The 23,389-nt window shown below is 43.2% G+C and overlaps 1 protein-coding gene across 7 annotated transcripts in view; it reads left to right on the forward strand.

Moving 5' to 3' along the window:
* Positions 1–23,389, forward strand: part of LOC147607456 (Spc97 / Spc98 family of spindle pole body (SBP) component) — a 139,017-nt gene that overhangs the window by 53,098 nt on the left and 62,530 nt on the right. The window lies entirely within an intron of this gene.

Genomic DNA, 23,389 nt, shown 5'->3' on the forward strand with positions numbered 1-23,389 from the left:
GACTTGCCATTTTTGGCTGTTCATGTTAACTAGTTTGAGGCCGTTTCCATTTGTATAGACATCAACTGTTTCCGTTTTCGTTTCATGCAATTATGGTCTAATGAAAGATCCCTTGTAACATACTGGCCTTTGTTGGTGGAGTCTTCATCCCCAATATTGCATTGGGTTCAAGAAATGACATTCTATCGTGCGAGCTGGAGCTGGAGCTCTCCCCATCTGTGCATCTGAATCTTCCCCCCCTTCCTCCTTCGTGCTGCCCTGCCTCCCTTCTCCTCTGTTTCCGCCAGCCGTCATCCTCTTCTCCCATCTTGCGCCTTTCTGAGGTCTTTGTCGCCTACCTTTGCTGTTGTGCGCCCTGGCTCCAGCCCTCCTACCTGCGCCCGTCTCCCCCGCCCCCTTTTTGCCTCTTGTGCACCCTCAACACCTCCTTGCCCCGCCTTCTGCTCCCTCCAACCTCCCGCCTTCGCCTTCTCCCGCTCCTCACCTCCCTTTTCATGTACGTAACCTGCCTTCGTGCTACTCTGCCTTCTTACTTCGCCCTGCCTCGCCCCACACTGCCCTGCCCCCTCCCCTCTCACCTCTAGGACTCCATGGCAGCCGCTGCGTCATCCCTGATTGAGGCCCCCATCCCTTGCGTTTCCTTTTCTAAAGCGGACCTCCTGCTCCTTGCTTCGATAGTCACCTCCTTGGAGGCCTCCACCTTGGTTTGAAGATTGTGGGTAGCTGCCTGGCGAGCGGACAGCTCAGGGATCTTTTGCAAGCTAGCCTCATTGGTGAGCCGGGCAACATCACTGTTATTCATCCTTTGGGGCATGGATACTACCAGGAGGGCTGAGAGTACATGGCCAGCTTCCAAGAGGTTGATTGGATTGTGGACGATCGGGATTCTGGGCGACACTTCATCTCGACACGGAGTTTTCCTTGAGCGACAGCAAATCGCCTAGGATTTGTCGTGGCTGATGAAGAGTAGAATGATCGTGGGATGGATGAGAATGTCCAATCTGACGACGGCCATGAGGATGACGATGTGACAATCGATGACTTGGTCACTAACGTTGACTTCGAGGCAAGGATGATCTTGTTAGAGCAGCAAATTACGCACTTGACTAACACTATGGTTGTTATACAAGCAACTTTGGCGGGTCTGGTGATAGCGGGGGGAGATGGGACATCTTTGGTTGTACCCTCTTTTATTCTAGAGCCCTACATGGGGGAAAAAAGCAAAGGATTCTGGAGACAGTTGACTCCTGGCTCCATAGGTGGGGTACACATTTTGAATTCACCCTTTCCCTGAGGATAAAAGGATACAGATGGTACAGGGGTTCCTAACAAGAAAGGCCCTTACCAGGTGGAAAGAGTTATGCATGAAAACCACGATGTGGGTGGATTTTAAGAGTGTTTTTTGGGAAGAGTTCCTGCAGGCCGAGGAGGACGAGTATGACATAGTACCCAAGTTTAAAAACTTGGAGATGAAGAATATGCCTTTTGACACCTACTTGTAGAAGTTTACAGAGTTGCAAGCTCGGGCAACTCACATGGATGCTATTACTATTCTTGGATTTGTTGTGGATGGATTGCTTTTTGAATATCAGCTCCAAATCAGGAATAATCTAAGCGAGACATTGGATGATGCTATTTGATATGCTAAGATTTATGATGAGATTGTGGCTAAGAAACATCCAAAAAAACCCCAACAGTCATCTTCGACAGACCAATCAGGATCCCAACGTAAACGAAAGTTTAAGAATGGGAAGGATTCTCAGACTCCAGCAGAAACTCAGAGTCAACCCCAAACTTCAGGAGACCCTAATTCAAAGAAGGCGAAGAAAGCGGAGTAGACACTCCACTACATTAAGGAGGGTCGGTGCTTCATGTGTGGTCAGCAAGGGCCCATGAGGACGAACTGCCCACCACAGGCTTAGGGCAATTTAAAGTCGAAGGGAGCCCATTTGATCGAGCTAATGGAAGCTATGAGTGAGGACACGGTTGAATGATTATGTATATTTGGCATGTATCAGTATTATTATAGTTTTCTTTTGTCTAGATAGTGTCCAGAGGAGGTGATTTTGTTATTCCATCCATGATTTAGTGAACTTTGTTAAACTTTGTAATAAGATAATTATAAAGTATGTTGTTCTATTTTATCTGATGCTAATTGGAAGGATTCAATTAGCTTTGATGCATCGGAATATCTCAAGGTGGGTAATAATAAATCTTCTGATGGACGGGGGTGCTTCTTGAAGCACAAGATTGTTGAAGGCAACTATATATCCCTTCCCATACGAATTATTTTTAGAGATAGGTTGTAGAGTGCTACCTATTTTGAAGGTTGACCTTGGTACATGTGGAATAGTGTACCAGTTTTGTAATACCCTTTGGGCTCTTAGATGCTTTTGCTATGGTTAGCTGATATGAGATGATTACTTTAGAGCATAGTTAGAGCAGATCCGAAGGGAGATTCGCTGGTGGACTTTCTCACTAGGTCAGAGACCTTCACATGGTTCAAGGATTTACCTTCTCTTCTAGGGAATGGGTGAGGGATTAATTTGATTTGACTATTCCTTTCATAGCCTACCTGCAGGGAAACTGACATGAGTGGAGGTGTGTGACTTGAAGAGTGGCTATCATCAAATAAGGATTGCTAGAGAGGACGTGTTGGGACTACTTTTGGGCTATATGAGTGGATTGCTAGAGAGGACGTGTTGGGACTACTTTTGGGCTATACGAATTTCTTGTGTTATCCTTTGGTCTCACTAATGCTCCTGCCACATTTAATAGGATGATGGATAGAATCTTTAGAGCCCATTGAATATTCACTATTTGGCACAATTTCATTTTCAAATTATGCACACACCTAGAAAAGAAAAAAGGCAATTGATGCCTTGTCAAGAAGACCCCAGATACATGCTGTCTCCATAATCTATCATATAAATTTCACTGTTATGAGGGATATGTATGGTTTTTATGAAGATTTTCAGCTCATGTGGACAAATTGGAGCACGGTGATATAGTGACTTCTTATGCCATCAAGAATGGATTGCTGATAATGCAAGACAGGTTATGTGTGACAAAGGATTTCACGTCTAAAGTGATGGAGGAATTTCAAGCTTCTCTTTACATGGCTCATCGTGGTATTTTAGCCACAGCTTGGGTCTTGGAGATGTATTCCTTTGGGCCACGTATGAGAAGAGACCTTGAGTAGTATATTAGGGAATGCTAAGGGTCAAGTTTGATCGACGGAAACCAGTTGGACTTTTGTGGCCACTGGCAATTCTCAACCAGCCTTGGAAAATTATTGCTATGGATTTCATTTTTGATTTGCCAAAGTCAGCCAATGGAAATGATGGAATATGGACCATCATTGACAGGTTCAACAAGCAGGCCCATTTTATTCCAATGAAGAAAACTATCAAGGCAAGCATATGGCTAAGCTGTTCATCCAACAAATCTTTAAGCATCATGGATTGCCACAATCCATTGTGGGAGACAGAGATCTGAGAACTACCAGTCTTTTCTGGAGGGCTGTCTTTGATAACATGGGTACAAAGCTGACTTTTTCTTCTTCTTATCATCTCCAGATAGATGGACAGAGTGAGATAGCAAATCTCACCATCCTGGATATGTTGAAGTGTTATTGCTACGAAGCCAAACCAACGGGCCCTCAACGATACCCTGCATGTCACCTCTCTCCAAATACCATCCATCCTAGACAAAGAAAAAGACTGGTGTTGTTGGCTATCAGGCCTTACATAGCGAAGCATGAGAGCTATGGTGGCTTAAAAGGAAACATAGCTAGGCAATGACATTAACACGTCAAAGAGTAGTGAGAAAGAGATTAAACACGAATCAAAACAGTAGTCAAAAATGTTTGAAATGCTTGCTTTATTATCATTGAGAAGTGTGCCATTAAATAGGCAAGTACAAGATGCTAATGCAGCGTGTGCGATGCTGATTAGGTGTTAGATTAGGTGTGAGTAGATTCCTTCATGAATCTCTCCACCTTTTCTCGTAAATTAGCTCCTTGATTGATGCTAAGGTAGATGCTCCTTTGACTTTTCCTTGTGGCTTAGTTTATGGTTTTATGTGCTTCTCTTTTTACAAGAGTGTGTGCACATGGCGCATTTATGCTTTTGTACTTGGATAAGGCTTGTTCTCCAACACTCCCTCTCAACCATTATCTTAGTACACATTTCATTTGGATAAATCTATGCCTATGAAATATTTTCACTTAGAAGTTGTGTTTGGTTCTGTCCTTGGGGTAGAGTAGATGTTAGTCAAGCCATCTTCTTGTAGTAGACCTTTAAAAGGCCCATGAGTCTTCATACTCTGCAAAGTTTGCATCTTCTTTGGAGATTTCTTCTTCTTCCTTTGTGATATTGGCTTGTGCTTTCTTGTGAAAGTAGTCTTTCTCATTGTGGTTATTTTTACCACAATGCTTACAAAGATTTTAGCATAACAATATTTATCTGTGTGATTATTTCTACCACAGATTGAGCATCTTTTACCTTTAAAGTTCTTTTTGGTGTAAGAGGAGATGTCTCCTCCTGTTGGCCTTGATTTTTACATCTTTTCTTCCTCCTTGAAGGAGTTGATGACTCCTTCCGAGGTGGGACTTGGGAGATTCTTCAGTGTGGTGATGAAGTTGCCGTAGGGATCTTCTGGCATGGACTTGATCAAGACTGCCACGTCAAACATCTTCCTCCAAATTAGCTGTAAGCGTTGCTAGCTGGTTCATCAAGGACTTCATTTTATTGACACAAGCGTCGAAGCTGTCATGTGACTGCATCAGTAAACCATAGAACTCAATTTGCAAGGAAACTTTTGAGTTCTTCCCTTGAGCTCTGAAGAGCTTGTTCAGCTTTTCGTATGCCTCTTTGGAAGTTGGGAGATTTGCGACATGATGTATAAAGTTGTCAGATAGGCCTAAGGCTATGAGCCCAAAGGCTCACTGATCCTGGAGCTTCTAGCCTCTCTGGGCTTCTCCTTCTGTTTTAGACATTTTCTCCTCCCCTCGATGAAAGGCCATAGGTCTTCTCTCATTAGACTAAATTTTAGTTTAGTCTGCCATATGTGAAAGTTATCTCCATCAAATTTTTCAATGAATAGATGAGAGGCCATGATATGAGAAGAGGGTCTTAGCTCTTATAATGTTTGAGCCAGTGTTTACCCTTTTTACAGATAAATCAGGGTTTTCTAGAAATTAGGGTTTTTGAAATTAGTTTCCAAATTTTGGGGGTTTTCGAAAATGATGCTATAGGTGGCTATAGCAACTTGTTAATGTCATGTATGTATCCTCAATTTTAAGAAATGATGAAAGATTTGAGATTAATGCTTTGATTAAGATAGATTTTGAGAGAATGATGAAAGCCCCAAGTAATCTTTCTTGTTTCCCCTTCAATGTTGTGTTGAATCAATATCTGATACTTGCCGACTCTGATTCGCCACTCTGCACACATCCGACATTTGCCTTTGCTGCGCGAATCATGTGCCGATGTGTGCACCTGTCCTTGCCACCTATAAGCTTAGCCTATGCTAAGCTAAGCACTTAGCTTAGCTTCCAGTGCTTAGCTTAGCTTCCATCTACCATGAGCAGCAACGAGGGGCACATAAGTCACAACCAGCGCTGACCAGTAGCCGCATAGCAGCATACTTCTGCTACCCCTCATAACAGCATCATAATCAACACCAACCCCCACAGAATCAAAGCAAAATGGTCTTCGGCACGTCAACAAACTCATGTTGTAGTTAGATCCATTGATCAGGGTGGAAGTCTCGAAGCAGATACTGGATGAGATGGATCAATAGATGCAATCTATAAAGAAAGACATCAAGATTACACATGATAGGCAGAAGCAATACGATGATCCTAAGAAGTCTAGTCAAGAATTCAAAGAAGGTGATATGGCTTTTCTTCACGTACGACCCAAGAGAAGTTCTCTCTCTGCAAAGTTATCACCAAGGTATTATGGACCATATGTTACTACTTGGAGGATTGGAGAACAAGCTTACAAACTTCTTCTCCCTCCATATGTTCACATCCACAATGTCTTTCATGTCAGCTTATTAAAGAAGTATATCCCAGATCCTACTCATATCTTGGAGGATGATTAGATAACTATGCTAGTTCAAGGTCAAACAGAGTTGGAACCTAAGAAAGTCGTAGACGTTAGAGAAAAACCTCTAAGGAATAGGATATTACGGGAATACTTAATCAAGTGGAAATTCTTTCTACCACATGGAAGACTTAGTACGAGACTATCCCCAATTTGCAAAATATCTTGATTCTTTAAGTGGAGGAGAATGTAAGATCCCTCTTATCCTATACTTGATTAATGCAAAATTTATCAAATTACGTAATTATTATAGAGAGAGAAAATGTGTAAAGAGGTGTGTTTTGCATTTGTAGATACTTATGAGTTATGACCAAGATTCAGATTTCTCTTCTACTTGGAATAGAATGAGAGATAGTGGTTGGATTCCTCATGCAGATTATTCTTATCATGATGGTTATCTTTTCTTTCAGAAGAGGTTATGCATCACAAAACCTCATCGGCAATTTGTGATGGAAGAATTACACCAACCCCCTTATGCAGGAGCCCCCATGAGGCCTTGCACCTTCCACGAGACAATCCTCATGGTACAGATTTAAGAAAATGCTTAGTTGGTGTGTGTGCCTGCCTCATAATGCTGGAGGAGGGGGTAATCACTCTGCACAATCTCTGCATACGTGCACAACACATGAGCGCCTTGCAAGGCATGGCGACGAGATACGTCATGCTGAATATCCTGCTAAGCTTCATGAGAGGGCGACATGTCCTGGTGTAAATAGGGAGGACTCAACAAAGTCCTTCTGGCCTGATGCATCATCCGTTTGCGAAGATGACTAAGCAACCTCATCACTCTGACCCAATACATCATCATTCTGCAATACCTTGTCTGTGCGTGATGCGCAATACATTGTCTGTGGGTGATGCATGATCTTGTGTCCCAACATTCTCTCCAGGAGGGCAGCCATGAGAGAACTCACCACTCTTGGGTGGAATGCTGGCCATGTCGCCTGCGAGGTGCGTTTGTGCCATCTCCAAGAAGGAAAGGGCGGGCAGTGGGACAAGCAGCAGAAGAGGATGTTTGGCAGAAGAGGAGTGTCACCATTTGGCCACCCGAATGGTTCACTCTTGCTTTCACACTATGTACATATTGGATTGGTGTCCATGGCTTATGGAATGTGCCTATGCATGTGATTGACACGTGTCATGCTGTATAGTTGGATATGATATTCCGCTGGGACTTGATGTTATCATGCCTGGAATATCTGGAGGACTCGGCTTTCCGCTGGGACTTGTGCCTTTGTGTACATGCCCGGAAACGCCTGGAGGACTTGGCTTTCCGCTGGGACTTGTGCCTTTGTGTACATGCCCGGAAACGCCTGGAGGATTGGCTTTCCACTGGGTCTGGTATTACATATACTTGCCTGGAAATGCCTGGTCTTATATGGTTTTATGAACGGAAATTGCTCATGCCAATGCTGCATTGCATAGCATCTTTATGTGCTTGCCTGCAAATGAAATTGCATGCTGTTTTCATGCCTGCATGACCTATGTGTAGTTCCGGGCTAGGGGACGCCCGCCCGTGAACCGTGCGTGTGAAACTGTCTGCTGACATGGTTATGTGGCATGTGAACAGGTGGTAAGTATTTCCCAATCTAGGCTCAAATAGCCCTTAGGACTTAGCCAATATTTATAAGTGAGTGCGTTCCCATTTCATTAAAGTTTGGGCGCCCAAAAGTCACTTATAAATTATGACCGCTTCCAAGTTCACACTCACTGAAGTCCCGAGGCGGACAAGACTCAATGTCCAGGACTTGATCCTCTCCTTTTACTCATAAATGGGCATCTTCCCATGTCCCTTCACCTGATTGGACTCCAATTCACTTACTTATTAAGAGAAATTCGTGTTTTCTCTTCATGAGGATTTTTGGAGGCTGAAAACTCTGTTTTTCCACCATTTCTCTTCATTTCCAAGCTCTCCATAGCCATACCCAACTTGCTAGGGTGTTTTCCAAGCTTCCAAGAGTGTTTCCAAGTGCTAATCACTCTCCTATTCACTCCCAATGACTGAAATTCAGCAAAACAGCTCTCATTTTTGCTGTAATTTCTGCTCTTTTTGCTGAAAACTCTAATTTCAGCCTTTCTTTCTCAAGTTGAACCATAGGGGAAGCTTTCCCAGGGGCGGCAAATCGAAGATATCAACACTTCTAAAGCTTCCAACGCGAAGGCTTCCGCTTGCAACAACTTCTATGAAGATTGGTAAGCTAATTGGACAATGTGTTGTCATTACTTACTCAGTAGAAGGGCAGGACTCCTTGTTTAGCCGCCCTGTGTAGTATTTCTCTTGTCCTATGTGCTCTTGAAGATGTTGCTACCTTGCTTGGTAGAACATAGAGCCAATGGTAGAGAATATGGGCACTGAAGTCGGGCCGGGCATCAAGGCAGCTCCTTGGTGATCTACATCGACATACCATTGTTTTCTAAATGCTGAATTTCATATGCATTGGCATGGAGGATTTGGCAATGGATGCCCGTGAAGCTATGTATTGAATTTCTCCAATAGTAATACAATTTACTCAAGGGAGGGGTCGGCCGTTCCGGCTCATTGTGTGTCTTGTCAATTCAGCAATTTACTTCTTGTATATGAGCAAGTGTCCTTCAAATCTTAGTGTATTTAAGTGTATTGATTAGCATTGTGTTCAACCAAGTTACATTGGTATCAGAGCATACGGTTCTCTTTCACTTCTATCGTGAGAGACGATCACCGTGAACACTAGCTATCTCTACACTTAGAACATTATGGACAGCCATACAATGAATGTTGGAGATGCTAATACAAGAGGCAGGGACAATGAAATGCATGCCTCCAATGCTTTACAGGATGAGCAAACTCATGTGGTGCACAATAGGGAACATGAATATGTGGGACAGCCGTCCCGTGGCAAAGAGAAGATGCAAGAAGAAGAGTCCATAGTTTTGAGGGCTGAACTTACTCGTATGCAGGCTCTTCTCCAAGCACAACAAGAAGAGTTGAATCTCTATCGCCGCAAGGATCCATTGGTACATGATCGTTTGAAGGCCAAGAAAGCTGAATCTTATATGGATCATGCAATGGCAATGATTGCTCAAGAGTTGCACATGCAACCGAGGGATGCAGCACGTGCATACTTGGCTCGTACCGAGGATGCCTATGCAGAAAAGGTAACCATCCCACATGTCTTGGAATCCCCACAAGTGCCCGAACAAGAACTTGTGTCTAAGAGGATGAACCTCCATGCGATGGGAGAGGAACAATCAGTGACTTCACGCCATGCAGGAATACCTCATGTAGCCTGTGAAGGATACAATGTTTATGGCAGTGGTCAAAATGTATGTCAAATGCCATTGCCGGCTGAAAATGTGCATGCACAACACAGGCAACATGGGCTGCAATTTTCTGTTGGTGCAGGTATTCCACGTATCTCTCATGCCACTCATGCCTTCGAGTGTGCTCGTGAGAGGGAGAAGTTATGGCTGAAAATGTATAAATGCATGTTGAGGGCCCAGCCATGCCTCATGCTTACAGGGCACATGTATCTATGCCTTATGCATCACCTTTTGGTCCAAAAATGATGCCAGACACAGGAGCTGTACCAATGGACAAACATGGGGGAAAACATGTTGAGATGCACACACATGCATCAAAGTCTCGTGACTTCAAAGCCGGAGACAAATCTGTGAAGTTTGACACATATCATGGAGAATATGATGCATCAAAAGCACTTGCTTTTATTGCCCAGTTTGATATTGCTTTCAGTGATGAGGATTTCACTCAGAAATCCATGATCCGGCATGTAAGCATGTTCATGAAAGGCATTGCTGCCCATTGGTGGCTCACAGAGAAGCTCTCACCGAATCCTGTTAGATCATGGGAAGAGTTCAAGGAGAGGTTCTATGCTCAATTCTTGCCTCCCAATGCATTGAATGAGATAATAATGAAGTGGGATTGGGTAAAGCAAAATGAGGGGGAATAGGTAAATGCATATGTACAGAAGTTTTGGAAAGTGCTCTTGGAGGTGTCTCCATTTATGCATGTCACCGAGACAGAAAGGAAGAGAAGGTTTCAATCGGGATTGCAACCCGTGGACAAAGCGGAATTACAAATGTATCCTGGTCATACCTTACACCAATTAATCGCAGCCGCCACCGCCACCGAGCAATTGGAACTCAAATTGAGTCGATCCAATAAGGCTAAACCCTCATTTCAAGGCAAAGAGAGGGTTGTCCAAAACCTGCAAAATGATGGACAGCCACCTAAAAGGGACCAAAACCAAGCCAAATTAGGTCCAAAAGCTGAAAATAAGTTTGCTAAAAAGCCCCCTTATAAGCCGGCAAACTTTGGTCTTAGTGCTGAGAAGAAAGAGTAATATATGCGTGAAGGCAAATGCTTTACTTGTGGCAGTACTGAGCACATGGCAAGAGCATGCCCAAATAAGAAGAACAAAGCTGAAAATGCTAATGTACCGAAGCCTAATGTGCATATGGTTCCGGATGTGCAGGGCAACACTTCACATGATAGCAAAGATAGGGTTGTATGTAAAGCTTGGGGACAGCTCAAAGATCAGCCCGCTTTGTTCATGTTTGATGATTGTGCATTGGAGAATTTCATATCCACTCATATGGCAGCTGCTTTGGGTATTGAAGTGGAGGACATGGGTCCTCAAATTGAAGCAGGGGCTGCCTTTGTTGGTAGAGAAGTGCAGGTCATGCCTATTTTTGGCAAGTTGTGCATACACATTCAAGGCTATGTGGATCATGAGGATTTTCTTGTGGCGCCTTTGAATGGCTGTGATGTATCGCTTGAAAAGCCTTGGCATACACGTATTGATCCGTGCAAGGCTTACAGGACTAACAGGCATAGTTTCCAGAAACGCCGTTTCTGGCCCACCGAAACGTGGAAACGTTTCGGAAACGTTTCCAGAAACGGAAATGGCGTTTCCAAGGTGTTATTTTTTCCAGGGTTTAGAAACCCGCGTGCTCTCTTTCGCCGGCATTTTGCGCCTTGTTTCCGCCGCCTGTTTGGAGCTGCTCTACCCATCTACCTTGCCCTCTACTCCTCTACCTCCACATCAGCCCTCTACCACGCCCTCTACCTCTCTACTTGGGGCCTCCACCTTTGCCATCTAAGCTCTACCAAGCAAGAAGGAGTCGCACCTTGCTCGCAGCCTGCAGGACCAGAAAAACAGCCTCCACTTCTCGAATCTCTCCGAGTCTTCCGACCTCGAACCGCACAAGTAAGTTAAGTAACATGGCTCGGACTCCGGATCCTTTTTGGCAGCATGTGGAGCAAGTGGGGGGTTATGCAGGATCTGGTGGCTCCAGGAAATGGAGATGTAAATATTGTGGGTTGGTCAAAACGGGGAGTGTCACCCGTGTGAAGGACCATCTTGCTCATGTTCCAAACAAAGATGTAGGGCCATGCCCCTCTGTTCCTCTAGATGTTCGGAAAAGCCTTGAAATGTGGAGGCGAAAGCGTTTGGCCATTCCCGAAGAGGAAGTATCTACAGCAATGGGTGGTCAAGAGCATGAAGCTGGTTCAAGTCAAGCAGCAGCAGCAAAGAGGGCCAGAGGCAGAGACACAGGATCAGATTTCTCCTCTACCTCAGTGTCGGGTGTGCATGCAAGGAGGACTCCTTTGCCAGGTGATGTATCACATTCACAAGACACCCCTCCAATAAATACTGTACAAAGGGCTAGCATCCAAGCAGGATTTCAAAAGCAAGCAATTGCAGAGGCAACTAGGGAGCTCACCCGGATGTTCATACGGTGTGCCATTCCCTTTCATGTGGCCAAGACAAATCAATGGAGGAAGACCATGAGGGCCATCAGCCGCATTGGATGCGAGTGGGATGGCCCTACATCTGAGGCTCTGCGGACACGAGAGCTAAAGCGGGAAAAATCGTGCATAGAAGTGCAGCTAGAGCCCTTGAAGGAAACATGGAAAAAGTATGGCTGCACTGTATTGTGTGATGGGTGGTCAGATGTACGCGGGAGAAATGTATACAATGTTTTGGTGTCATGCTGCAAAGGCACTATGTTTTTGAAAGCCATTGATGCCTCCCTCCCAGGTCTCACAGTTACAGGTGCATTTATTTGGACACATATAAGGGAGGCTATAGTGCAAGTTGGGCCTGAGAATGTTGTGCAGGTGGTGACAGATAATGGAAGTAATTGTAAGTCTATGGGCTCTATGCTAGAGGATGAATTTCCAGCCATTGTGTGGACCCCTTGTGCATCACATAGCCTCGACTTATTGATTGAGGACATAGGTCAAATACAATGGGTTGAAGCCATCTTTTGCACCGCACGAAGCATGGTGAAGTTTGTGAAGAAGAGGCCAAAAGTCTTGAGCATGTATCGGGCCTACAGCACTCTTGAGCTATTGCAGCCTGCAGCCACCAGATTTGCATACATGTTCATTGTGCTTGAGAGACTCCTGCGAGTCCGTAGAGAGTTGGTACGCACTGTCTACTCAAATGAATGGCTAGAGTGGGATGAGAGAGAGAGCCCCAAGGCAAGAGCTTTTGTGCGTGATGTCATGAGAGAGGAGTGGTGGGTAGAGGTTGAGGGGTTGATCAAAACTCTCAACCCCATCTACACAGTGTTACGCATTACAGACATGGAGGGCAGTACTCTAGGCCTTTTATACGAGTACATGGACAAGATTGGGGAGGCTCTCAACAAGCAAGACTACTTGAGAGCAGAGCAGTAAGTCTCCTCAGTCATGGGCCATGGCTACCCTTGCTTTACTTCTTATCTTTATTTTACTCTTGAGTCTTTACATTGGTCTCGACTCTTGACTCTTGTTTTTTGTCCTTTTTTATCTTATGGTTTGATCTCTAAAGGGTTGATGAAATCAAGGCTGTGTGGAATGGGCGATGGGATTGGTTTCACAGGCCAATTCATGCAGTAGCACATGTATTGCATCCTTTGTGGCAAGATGAGGAGCAATACGAGAACGAGGAGCTAGAAGAAGGCTTCATGACATACATGAGGAACTTGACATCTGGTAATGTGCACATGCTGAAATGTATAGAGGATGATCTCTTGGCCTTTCGCAACCAGACAGGGAGCTTTGGTCGAGAGACTGCAAAGCTTCGAGAGACTCAGCTATAGCCTGTCTCATGGTGGGAGAAGTATGGAAATTGTGCTCCCACGCTGGTAATTCACTACCCTTAACTACAGTTTACATAGTACACTGTACAATGTGCATCTTTCTTGTTTCCACTTAGTTCTAATTTCTAATTGTATGTGCATTTCAATAACAGAAACGCATCGCCATTCGAGTGCTCTCACAGGATTGCAGTTCGGGTCCATGTGAGAGGAATTGGAGCACTTGGGCCCTCTTCCATACAAAGAAGAGGAATAGGCTGAGTACCGCTCAGCTAGAGCGGTTGGTGTTTTGTCATTGCAACCTCCAGCTCCTTGAGAGGAATGCCCAACATCCGGAGCCTTCGCAGGTGAATGTGGATAACATCGACATCAGGAGGGAGAGGTTCATCCCAGAGATCCCACGGAATGAGCGTGATATGTACACCTTGCTTTATGAGGAGCTGACAGCGCCGAGCCACAACACCCGCTGCACCACCCATTCTCAGAGGCAGAGGGGGGGATCCATCGCTTCCACTTCAGTAGAGGCAGAGGACCACGATCCTACCATTTCTTCATCTGAGCCTGACTCTCATGAGTCGGAGGATGACTCCTCCATGGATGATCTTGATGAGTGATTTTTGGAGCACTTAGCTCTAGGATTTTGTCATGCCAACAGCTGCTGCCAGCCTGCCAGCCACATGGATATTTTTTGATCATGTTTTGTATTTACTATAGTCTATACATATGGATTATGGATGATGGATGATGGATCATGTTTTGTATTTACTATAGTCTATACATATGGATTATGGATGATGGATGATGGATCTTGTTTTGTATTGACTCTTTTGAGGCTTGAGCCTTGAGCCTACAGTTGTCATTTCTGAATTTTGATCTATCATTTGAGTCTTTGACATTGAACTTGAGCAAAGATGTATTTTTCAAGCTTTTGTAATGTTTTTATTAATTATATATGTATGTATTAAACCCTAAAACCGAAACTCTGTTTCCCCGTTTCTTCCCGAAGGCCGAAACTCCGAAACTCCGTTTCCCGCCGTGCTCCGCACCCCCGTTTCCGAAACTCGTGGAAACTATGCTAACAGGATCACCTTCATGCATAAAGGCCGAGAACATGTAATTGATGCTGGTGAAGAGGGTGATACTATTCCCCTTGTATCTCATGTACAAATTAAGAAAGTAATGAAAAAGAGTATTTTTGCGTACTTGATTTTTGTACGAGATCCTGTTGAGGAAAATAATGTACATGTAAACACTCTTTGTAATGATAGGCTGAAATTTTTGCAAGAGCACAATGATTCTTTTGCTGATGAGTTACCAAATGAGTTACCACCTGTACGACCGGAAGATCATCGCATTGATCTTGTGCCGGGTAGCTCACCACCTAATAGGCCAGCCTATCGTGTAAGTGCATCCCAAAAAGAGGAGATCATGAAGCAAGTAAATGAGCTTCTTGAGAAGGGTTTGGTTCAGCCAAGCTCTTCCCCATATTGTTCACCGGTCCTCTTGGTTCAAAAGAAGGATGGATCCTTTCGTATGTGTGGATTATAGAGCTTTGAATAAGCTTACCATCAAGAATCGGTTTCCGATTCCACGCATAGACGACATTCTTGACAAGTTGGATGGATCGGCATGCTTTAGCCGAATTGATCTCAAGAGTGGATATCATCAAGTGCGTGTAGTGCTTGAGGATGTACACAAAACTGCTTTCAGGACAGCATTTGGGCTTTATGAGTATCTTGTTATGCCTTTTGGTCTTACAAATGCCCCGGCTACATTCAATAGAATGATGGATCGTATATTCCGTGGGTACAGGAAATTTACAGGTGTCTTCTTTGATGACATCCTAGTCTTCTCGAAGACCGAAGAAGAGCATAAAGCTCATTTGGCTATTGTTTTTGAAGAGCTCCATAAGCATAAACTCTTCATAAATGCAAAGAAGAGTGAGTTCTTCCTGTCAGAGATACATTATCTTGGGCATATTGTGTCCAAAGATGGAGTGCGGATGGATCCTGCAAAAATTGATGCAATTCGGAATTGGTCCGAATTGAGTTCGGTGCATGAGATCCGTAGTTTTCTTGGATTATGCTCTTACTACCGCAGGTTCATTCGGCACTTTGCATGGATTGCTTCTCCTTTGCATGATTTGACAAAGAAGAAGGCCGTGTTCAAATGAACTAATGTAGAGAGAGATGTATTCCTCAAATTGACTACTCATGGTCCAGTGTTGATCGTTCCGGATTTGCAGAAGCCTTTTTGTGTGGAATGTGATGCATCTGGAAATTGCATAGGGGCTGTCCTTAATCAAGAGGGACATGCCATGGCTTATGAGAGTCGTAGATTGCATGATGCAGAGCTATCTCTTGGCATTTATGAAAAAGAGCTCTTGGCTGTAATTCATGCACTTACTATATGGAAACATTACCTTCTTGGGGCTGATTTCACTGTGAAGACAGATCACTAGAGTTTGAGGTATTTTCTTACTCAAACTAAGTTGTCAGAGAAGCATATGAGGATGGCCAATTTCCTCTCTATGTTTCATTTTCAGATCTTGCACACCCGAGGAAAGAAGAATGTAGTGGCCGATGCATTGTCACGAAAGCCGTATGTAGCAGCTATCTCGGTTGCCTCTCATGGGGACTTGTCTACCATGCGTGATTTGTATCATACGGATGCTGATTTTGCCACTATTTGGGCTGATTTGATGGCTGGTCATGCACATGCCTCATATGTGATCAAAGAGGGTTATCTCATGAAAGATAATTGCCTATGTGTGGTGTCTGACATGAGGCAAAAGGTTTTGGATGAGTGCCATGCTCCTCCATATGCTGGTCATAGAGGCATAATGCCTACTATGCACATGATTGAGCGGTATTTCTTTTGGCCAGGTATGTGGAAGGACATAGAGGCACATGTACATGCATGTATCACCTGTCAAAAGGTCAAATTTGATAGGCAAAAGGCACCAGGTTTGCTTCAGCCATTGCCTATTCCCACGCAGCCATGGAAAAGTATTACAATGGATTTCATTATGGACTTGCCACGTGCCCAACAAGGTAATGATGCAATTTGGACAATTGTGGACAGGTTTAGCAAGCAAGCTCATTTCTTGCCGGTCAAAAAGACCATCAAAGCTGAGCATATGGTTAAAATATATCTTGCATAAGTGTTCAAACATCATGGAATGCCGAAGTCCATTGTGGGGGATAGAGATCCCAGGACTACAAGTCTCTTTTGGCGGGCCTTATTTGATAATATGGACACCAAATTGGACTTCTCATCAGCTTACCACCCTCAAACGGATGGGCAAAGTGAGGTTGCAAATTCAGCCGTGTTGGATCTCTTGAAATGTTGTGTGTCGGATCAGAAGTCTTCTTGGGAGAAGTACCTACCGCTTGTGGAATTTGTATACAACAACACGGTGCATGCATCTACGAGAAAGGCCCCGTTTGAGATTGTTTATGGTAAGGTGGTTTTGCCACTCATCCTTCGCACAAAGGATGAGATATTTGCAGCTGATGAGTATGTAAGAGACTTGGATATTGCTTTTGCTCAGGTGCGGACAGCCATTGCAAGGTCACAAGACAAGCATAAAAAGGCTGCCGACAAGCATAGAAGGCAATTGGATGTTAAAGAGAATGATTGGGTATTGCTGAAATTTGAGAAAGCAAGACTTGCAAAGAGGCCTGGCAAAGAGAATGCATATCCTAAGCTTGCAACCAGGTACTATGGGCCTTTTCGACTGATCGAGAAGATCAATGAAGTGGCTTTCAGATTGGCATTACCTAGTCATTGGCACATACACAATGCTTTTCATGTGAGTCTCCTTCGCAAGTATGTAGGGCCGGAGCCCAGTGAAATGAACATTGAGGATCCACCAGAAGTGGATGAGCTTGAGGAGATCTTGCAGCCAGAGCAGATTGTGTATCACAAGGAACGCAAGCTTGCTGCAGGCAAAGTTGTGAGGCGTTACCTTGTGAAGTTTAAGAACTATCTTCCCATTGATGCTAAATGGGTAGATGAAGAGTTCTTCAAAGATTGTCCGCATGTGCTTCAAACATATTTGGATGCATTTCAGTTGCGGACAACTGTTTAGAAGCAGGGGGGAATGTCACCATTTGGCCACCCGAATGGTTCACTCTTGCTTTCACACTATGTACATATTGGATTGGTGTCCATGGCTTATGGAATGTGCCTATGCATGTGATTGACACGTGTCATGCTGTATAGTTGGATATGATATTCCGCTGGGACTTGATGTTATCATGCTCGGAATATCTGGAGGACTTGGCTTTCCGCTGGGACTTGTGCCTTTGTGTACATGCCCGGAAACGCCTGGAGGACTTGGCTTTCCGCTGGGACTTGTGCCTTTGTGTACATGCCCGGAAACGCCTGGAGGATTGGCTTTCCACTGGGTCTGGTATTGCATATACTTGCCTGGAAATGCCTGGTCTTATATGGTTTCATGAACGGAAATTGCTCATGCCAATGCTGCATTGCATAGCATCTTTATGTGCTTGCCTGTAAATGAAACTGCATGCTGTTTTCATGCCTGCATGCAGCATGACCTATGTGTAGTTCCGGGCTAGGGGACGCCCGCCCGTGAACCGTGCGTGTGAAACTGTCTGCTGACATGGTTATGTGGCATGTGAACAGGTGGTAAGTATTTCCCAATCTAGGCTCAAATAGCCCTTAGGACTTAGCCAATATTTATAAGTGAGTGCGTTCCCATTTCATTAAAGTTTGGGCGCCCAAAAGTCACTTATAAATTATGACCGCTTCCAAGTTCACACTCACTGAAGTCCCGAGGCGGACAAGACTCAATGTCCAGGACCTGATCCTCTCCTTTTACTCATAAATGGGCATCTTCCCATGTCCCTTCACCTGATTGGACCCCAATTCACTTACTTATTAAGAGAAATTCGTGTTTTCTCTTCATGAGGATTTTTGGAGGCTGAAAACTCTGTTTTTCCACCATTTCTCTCCATTTCCAAGCTCTCCATAGCCATACCCAACTTGCTAGGGTGTTTTCCAAGCTTCCAAGAGTGTTTCCAAGTGCTAATCACTCTCCTATTCACTCCCAATGACTGAAATTCAGCAAAACAGCTCTCATTTTTGCTGTAATTTCTGCTCTTTTTGCTGAAAACCCTAATTTCAGCCTTCCTTTCTCAAGTTGAACCATAGGGGAAGCTTTTCCAGGGGCGGCAAATCGAAGATATCAACACTTCTAAAGCTTCCAACGCGAAGGCTTCCGCTTGCAACAACTTCTATGAAGATTGGTAAGCTAATTGGACAATGTGTTGTCATTACTTACTCAGTAGAAGGGCAGGACTCCTTGTTTAGCCGCCCTGTGTAGTATTTCTCTTGTCCTATGTGCTCTTGAAGATGTTGCTACCTTGCTTGGTAGAACATAGAGCCAATGGTAGAGAATATGGGCACTGAAGTCGGGCCGGGCATCAAGGCAGCTCCTTGGTGATCTTCGGGGCATTCCATCCTCCCACTTTTCACCCTACTCACGCGTCAATTTGTTTTCTAATTAACCTACCACATTGCTTGACATAAATAAACATGTTCCTTAATTAAGGCCCTTTTCACAAGGTTTATTAAAACAGTCTTTTTATACAATACAATAATACCAAGATAAGATTTATAACAAAAAAGTTTATACATGAATCAGTTTTATACAAGCCAAACCGGATCTCTTATTCTTTTCCTTTATACCGCCGATGATCTAGAATTTGGCCTTCCAGCCTCTACATTCTGGGCAAAACCCTATGGGATTATACACCTCATCGTCGGTCGCTGGCGAGGACTCAAGCCGGCCTGTCGCCCTCTCAGGCTCCATCGCTCGATCCTCCCGCCCCTCAGAGGGATGTCTGCGCACTAGGGTGGGCTAATTCACCGCACTAGCTTGGGTCCTCAGAACTAGGCAGCATCACAATCACTCGCCTCAATCGGCAAACCTCATTCTCCCAATGGTATGAGGGATACCATGGGTCAACTCCGGGCCTTACTAACGTCTCCGCCGTCCGGCTACACAAGCACAAGAACGGGGCAGCGTCAAGGCAGGGAGAAGTTGTACCTGTACCTTAATTTAGCCAAGATAACAATCCATTTACTCACTAAACCATAGGACTAGGATCCATGTCACCTTCTTTAAGAAAACAATCCTTTTCACAAAGATTTTAGCATTTCAACTTGAGATTGCGATAAGACATTCTTTATTAAGACATATGCTATTGCTTAAAAGAATACAAACTTTAAATAGTAAATCAATCAAATAGATCACTATTAACAATTAATAGAGAAGTCGGGGCCATACCTCAACCCCTAAGAATGATATATAATTGAAAAATAAAATATGTATATACCTTATAGAAATATGTCGTTTATCGTTGCCTTTGCTCATTAACAAGAGCTTTAGAACTTGACATATGAGAATAGAGTCTTCTAATACCTTCTCTTACGATTGAAATCATCCAATAATCCCCAAGCTTTATCTCCTCTTACTCGTACTGACTCTTCTCTCTTTCTAAGGTCTATGGCAAAATAGCCTTCTCTAACAGGGCTACGGTATACTATTCTTTCTCTAAAAGAAAAGCTATGGAGTTTTGGTCTCTTTCTCCGAAAGACCATAGCAATCTAAGCTTCTTTTCTAAGATATTAGATAAGAATGAAGGGATATATACATCTCAAACTCTAGGATTACCTTGAGGCTACTTGCTGCCTTCTCACAGTTTTCTTTGTGTAGAGACCCTGACAGAAACGGCAAATTGTTTCGGCCATAACTCTCTGATAAAAACTCAGAATATGGTCGTATAACCAGTCAAAAGAACGGGAAGGCATCTGGTCTACAAGCCATCGCGGGCAGAATAGGCAAAAACGTCTGTATATAGCCACAAACGCGCCATCTTTAGAAACGCGTTGTTTTTCCACATTTTTAGTATGCATGGACTCTAAATGTGTAAAAGTACTCTAAATATGACTCTTATCACCTAAATTCGAAATTCTATTTTTGGGGATACTTATCTCTTAATAGAACTATTCTTATGTTCTTATTTCTTTTGAATTTTTGGAGCTAATATTTTTATTCTAACACTTTTCTAATGTTTCTAGCCTTGTTGTCTCACTCTTCTCTAATTACACTCTCTTTCCTTATTGAATTCTATATTAAAAGAGACACATACATACATGGCTTGGGAGGGACCTTACAATCTCTCCCACTTAAAAGATTCGAGATGTCCTCATCTCGCGAGCTGGGTAGTATCTAAGTAAATCCTCCTGTCTCTTTCAAAGTGGTGTCCCCACTAGGTAGAAATCTTCTTTTATCTAAACTTTGTTCTTAAAGAGTCCTTTATTTCATGTGCTTGGCTCGTTTTGTTGTGCCTCTAAAAGGTCTTTATTATTCTAAAGTTAATTGGCCTTATTATCCTAAGTCCATGCATCCATATACCTCTCAAATGCTATGAACGTTCAAATTCCTTATTCTATACCCCCATGTAATATGGTACTTAACAAATTGTCATGGAGAAACGTAAGGAAATCAATTCTTTACGCAATCTAACCTATGATAGCAATTTCATAATCTTAGTATCGTCTTGTAGAATACCTCTATTCATCATGCACATTACTTCACATGAATCTTGCACCAATCCTCTTCTATTTACTCATAGAAATACTTGTTGAATTCGGTTATCTTTAACCCAGCTATCCCTATTTCTTGACCTAATTTTTGCTCTAGCTCATGATTCCTTGTAGCCAGGGGTGGGCTTGACATTCCTCTTGAATTAGGAGACCTCTTCTTGATTAACATGGAAGGACTCATGTCCTTCTCGACACTTTCTATATTTAAAAAAACTTTATCATAGTCTCTGGTTATAATTATAGCTTCTGAAATAGAGGATGGTTTCACATTCTTGATGAGGTTATTCAAAGGTAGATTAAGCTTCCAAATGAATCGATGGAGAAGAGTTACCTCATCCATCTCTAGAGTAAATTGGAGAAATTTAACAAAAGTTTGGTGGTATTCTTTTAGGGTCTTCCTTTCTTGGGTTAGCTCTCCAAAAATTCATTCATTTTATCCTCTCAAAATCCTAGAGGACAAAACCTTTCACAAAGGTGTACTTTCATGGCATCTCATAACTGATTCTAGCTCCAGTGGGGTTAGATTGACAACAATGCTTCTAACTTTCTAGCTCCAGTGGTTAGATTGACAACAATGCTTCCAACTAATTTGGCATTTCTTACGATTTTTAGACGCGAGCAAGGATGAGCTTGCTTCTTTTATTGTATCCATTAAAAGTTCAAAACTATCAAATACTTATCATAGCGCCACATCTAAAGGCACTCTGGATTAATATATGTGAGATCTTCATTTTTTGAGAATTACACATCTGGTGCCTTGGGATTGACACATCCAAAGATTATCAGGATTGACACATTTGAGATTATTAATTTTGTGAAAATTACACATCTAGTATCTTGGGATTAACACATCTAAGAGCATGATCCTCTAGGAATTACACATCCGAGGTTAGTTTGTCTAAGATGGGTTCAAGATCTTGGATGATTGTCCTAGTGTAAAGCATCCAATGGATGACATTCACACGTCAACTATTCAAACCTTAATGGAGTTATAATCTTAATAATTTATAATATGCGAACTAATGAGATATATCTTGAAGATTTCTCTAAACAAAGTTTTGGTCTATCCTTCTATTCAGTCTCTCACTAGATTCTTCATTTGATCACCCTATGTTTTTCCTCACAAAAGGTTCTCTCCCCAATCTTATTTCTCAAATTTATTGTACAAATATCTTGCGTGTGCACCCCCAAGATACAAGCACAATTTTATAGGATGATTGCCTCAACATGTGAGGATATTCAAATTACTTCTATGGCCAGTAGAGATGATTGATTTGTCCTCATATGATAAACAATCACTCGTTTTAATCCCTTGACAGTTAACCTTTAAAAAACAAATCCTAGGAACTAAGATCGGCTCTGATACCACTTGTAAGGTTCCCCCCCTCCAAAATAGGGGAAACACTTAAGATAGTCCACTAAGTCTTAAATCTGGAGAAAATTTCCTACTCATCGATACCTTGACCATGCAGAGATTCAAGGATACGATTCATAGGTAAGACCTAATTCTATCCCGCAGGGGGAGCGTGGTCTTCTAAAAATCAAATCACCCATAGGGTAATTGATCATAAATTGGGCAACTACAAGACTTGATTTCTAGAGGCAACGCTTTTTTCCTCATCCATGCAAGGCACAGCCGCCGCTGGCCTAGTCTTCTAGAATAGAATTGCCCGAGAACATATTTATCTAACGTAGGGCTTTCACTTACTATGTTGGAAAGCTACCCGACTAATCGGGTTCACCCGTCCGTAGGATGGTGCCGTCGGGGCATTCCATCCTCCCACTTTCCACCCTACTCACGCGTCAATTTGTTTTCTAATTAATCCTACCACACTGTTTGACATAAATAAATATGTTCCTTAATTAAGGCCCTTTTCACAAGGTTTATTAAAATTGTCTTTTTATACAATACAATAATACCAAGATAAGATTTATAACAAAAAAGTTTATACATGAATCAGTTTCATACAAGCCAAACCGGATCTCTTATTCTTTTCCTTTATACCGCCGATGATCTAGAATTTGGCCTTCCAGTCTCTACATTCTGGGCAAAACCCTATGGGACCATACACCTCATCGTCGGTCGCTGGCGAGGACTCAAGCCGGCCTGCCGCCCTCTCAGGCTCCATCGCTCGATCCTCCCGTCCCTCAGAGGGATGTCTGCGCACTAGGGTGGGCTAATTCACCGCACTAGCCTGGGCCCTCAGAACTAGGCAGCATCACAATCACTCGCCTCAATCGGCAAACCTTCTCCCAATGGTATGAGGGATACCATGGGTCAACTCCGAGCCTTACTAACGTCTCCGCCGTCGGGCTACACAAGCACAAGAACGGGGCAGCGTCAAGGCAGGGAGAAGTTGTACCTGTACCTTAATTTAGCCAAGATAACAATCCATTTACTCACTAAACCATAGGACTAGGATCCGTGTCACCTTCTTTAAGAAAACAATCCTTTTCACAAAGATTTTAGCATTTCAACTTGAGATTGCGATAAGACATTCTTTATTAAGACATATGCTATTGCTTAAAAGAATACAAACTTTAAATAG

The sequence above is a fragment of the Cibotium barometz genome, chromosome 55 (genome assembly GCF_041138505.1).
Source record: "Cibotium barometz isolate CiBa-2024 chromosome 55, ASM4113850v1, whole genome shotgun sequence".
In the NCBI taxonomy this organism is placed as follows: domain Eukaryota; kingdom Viridiplantae; phylum Streptophyta; class Polypodiopsida; order Cyatheales; family Cibotiaceae; genus Cibotium; species Cibotium barometz.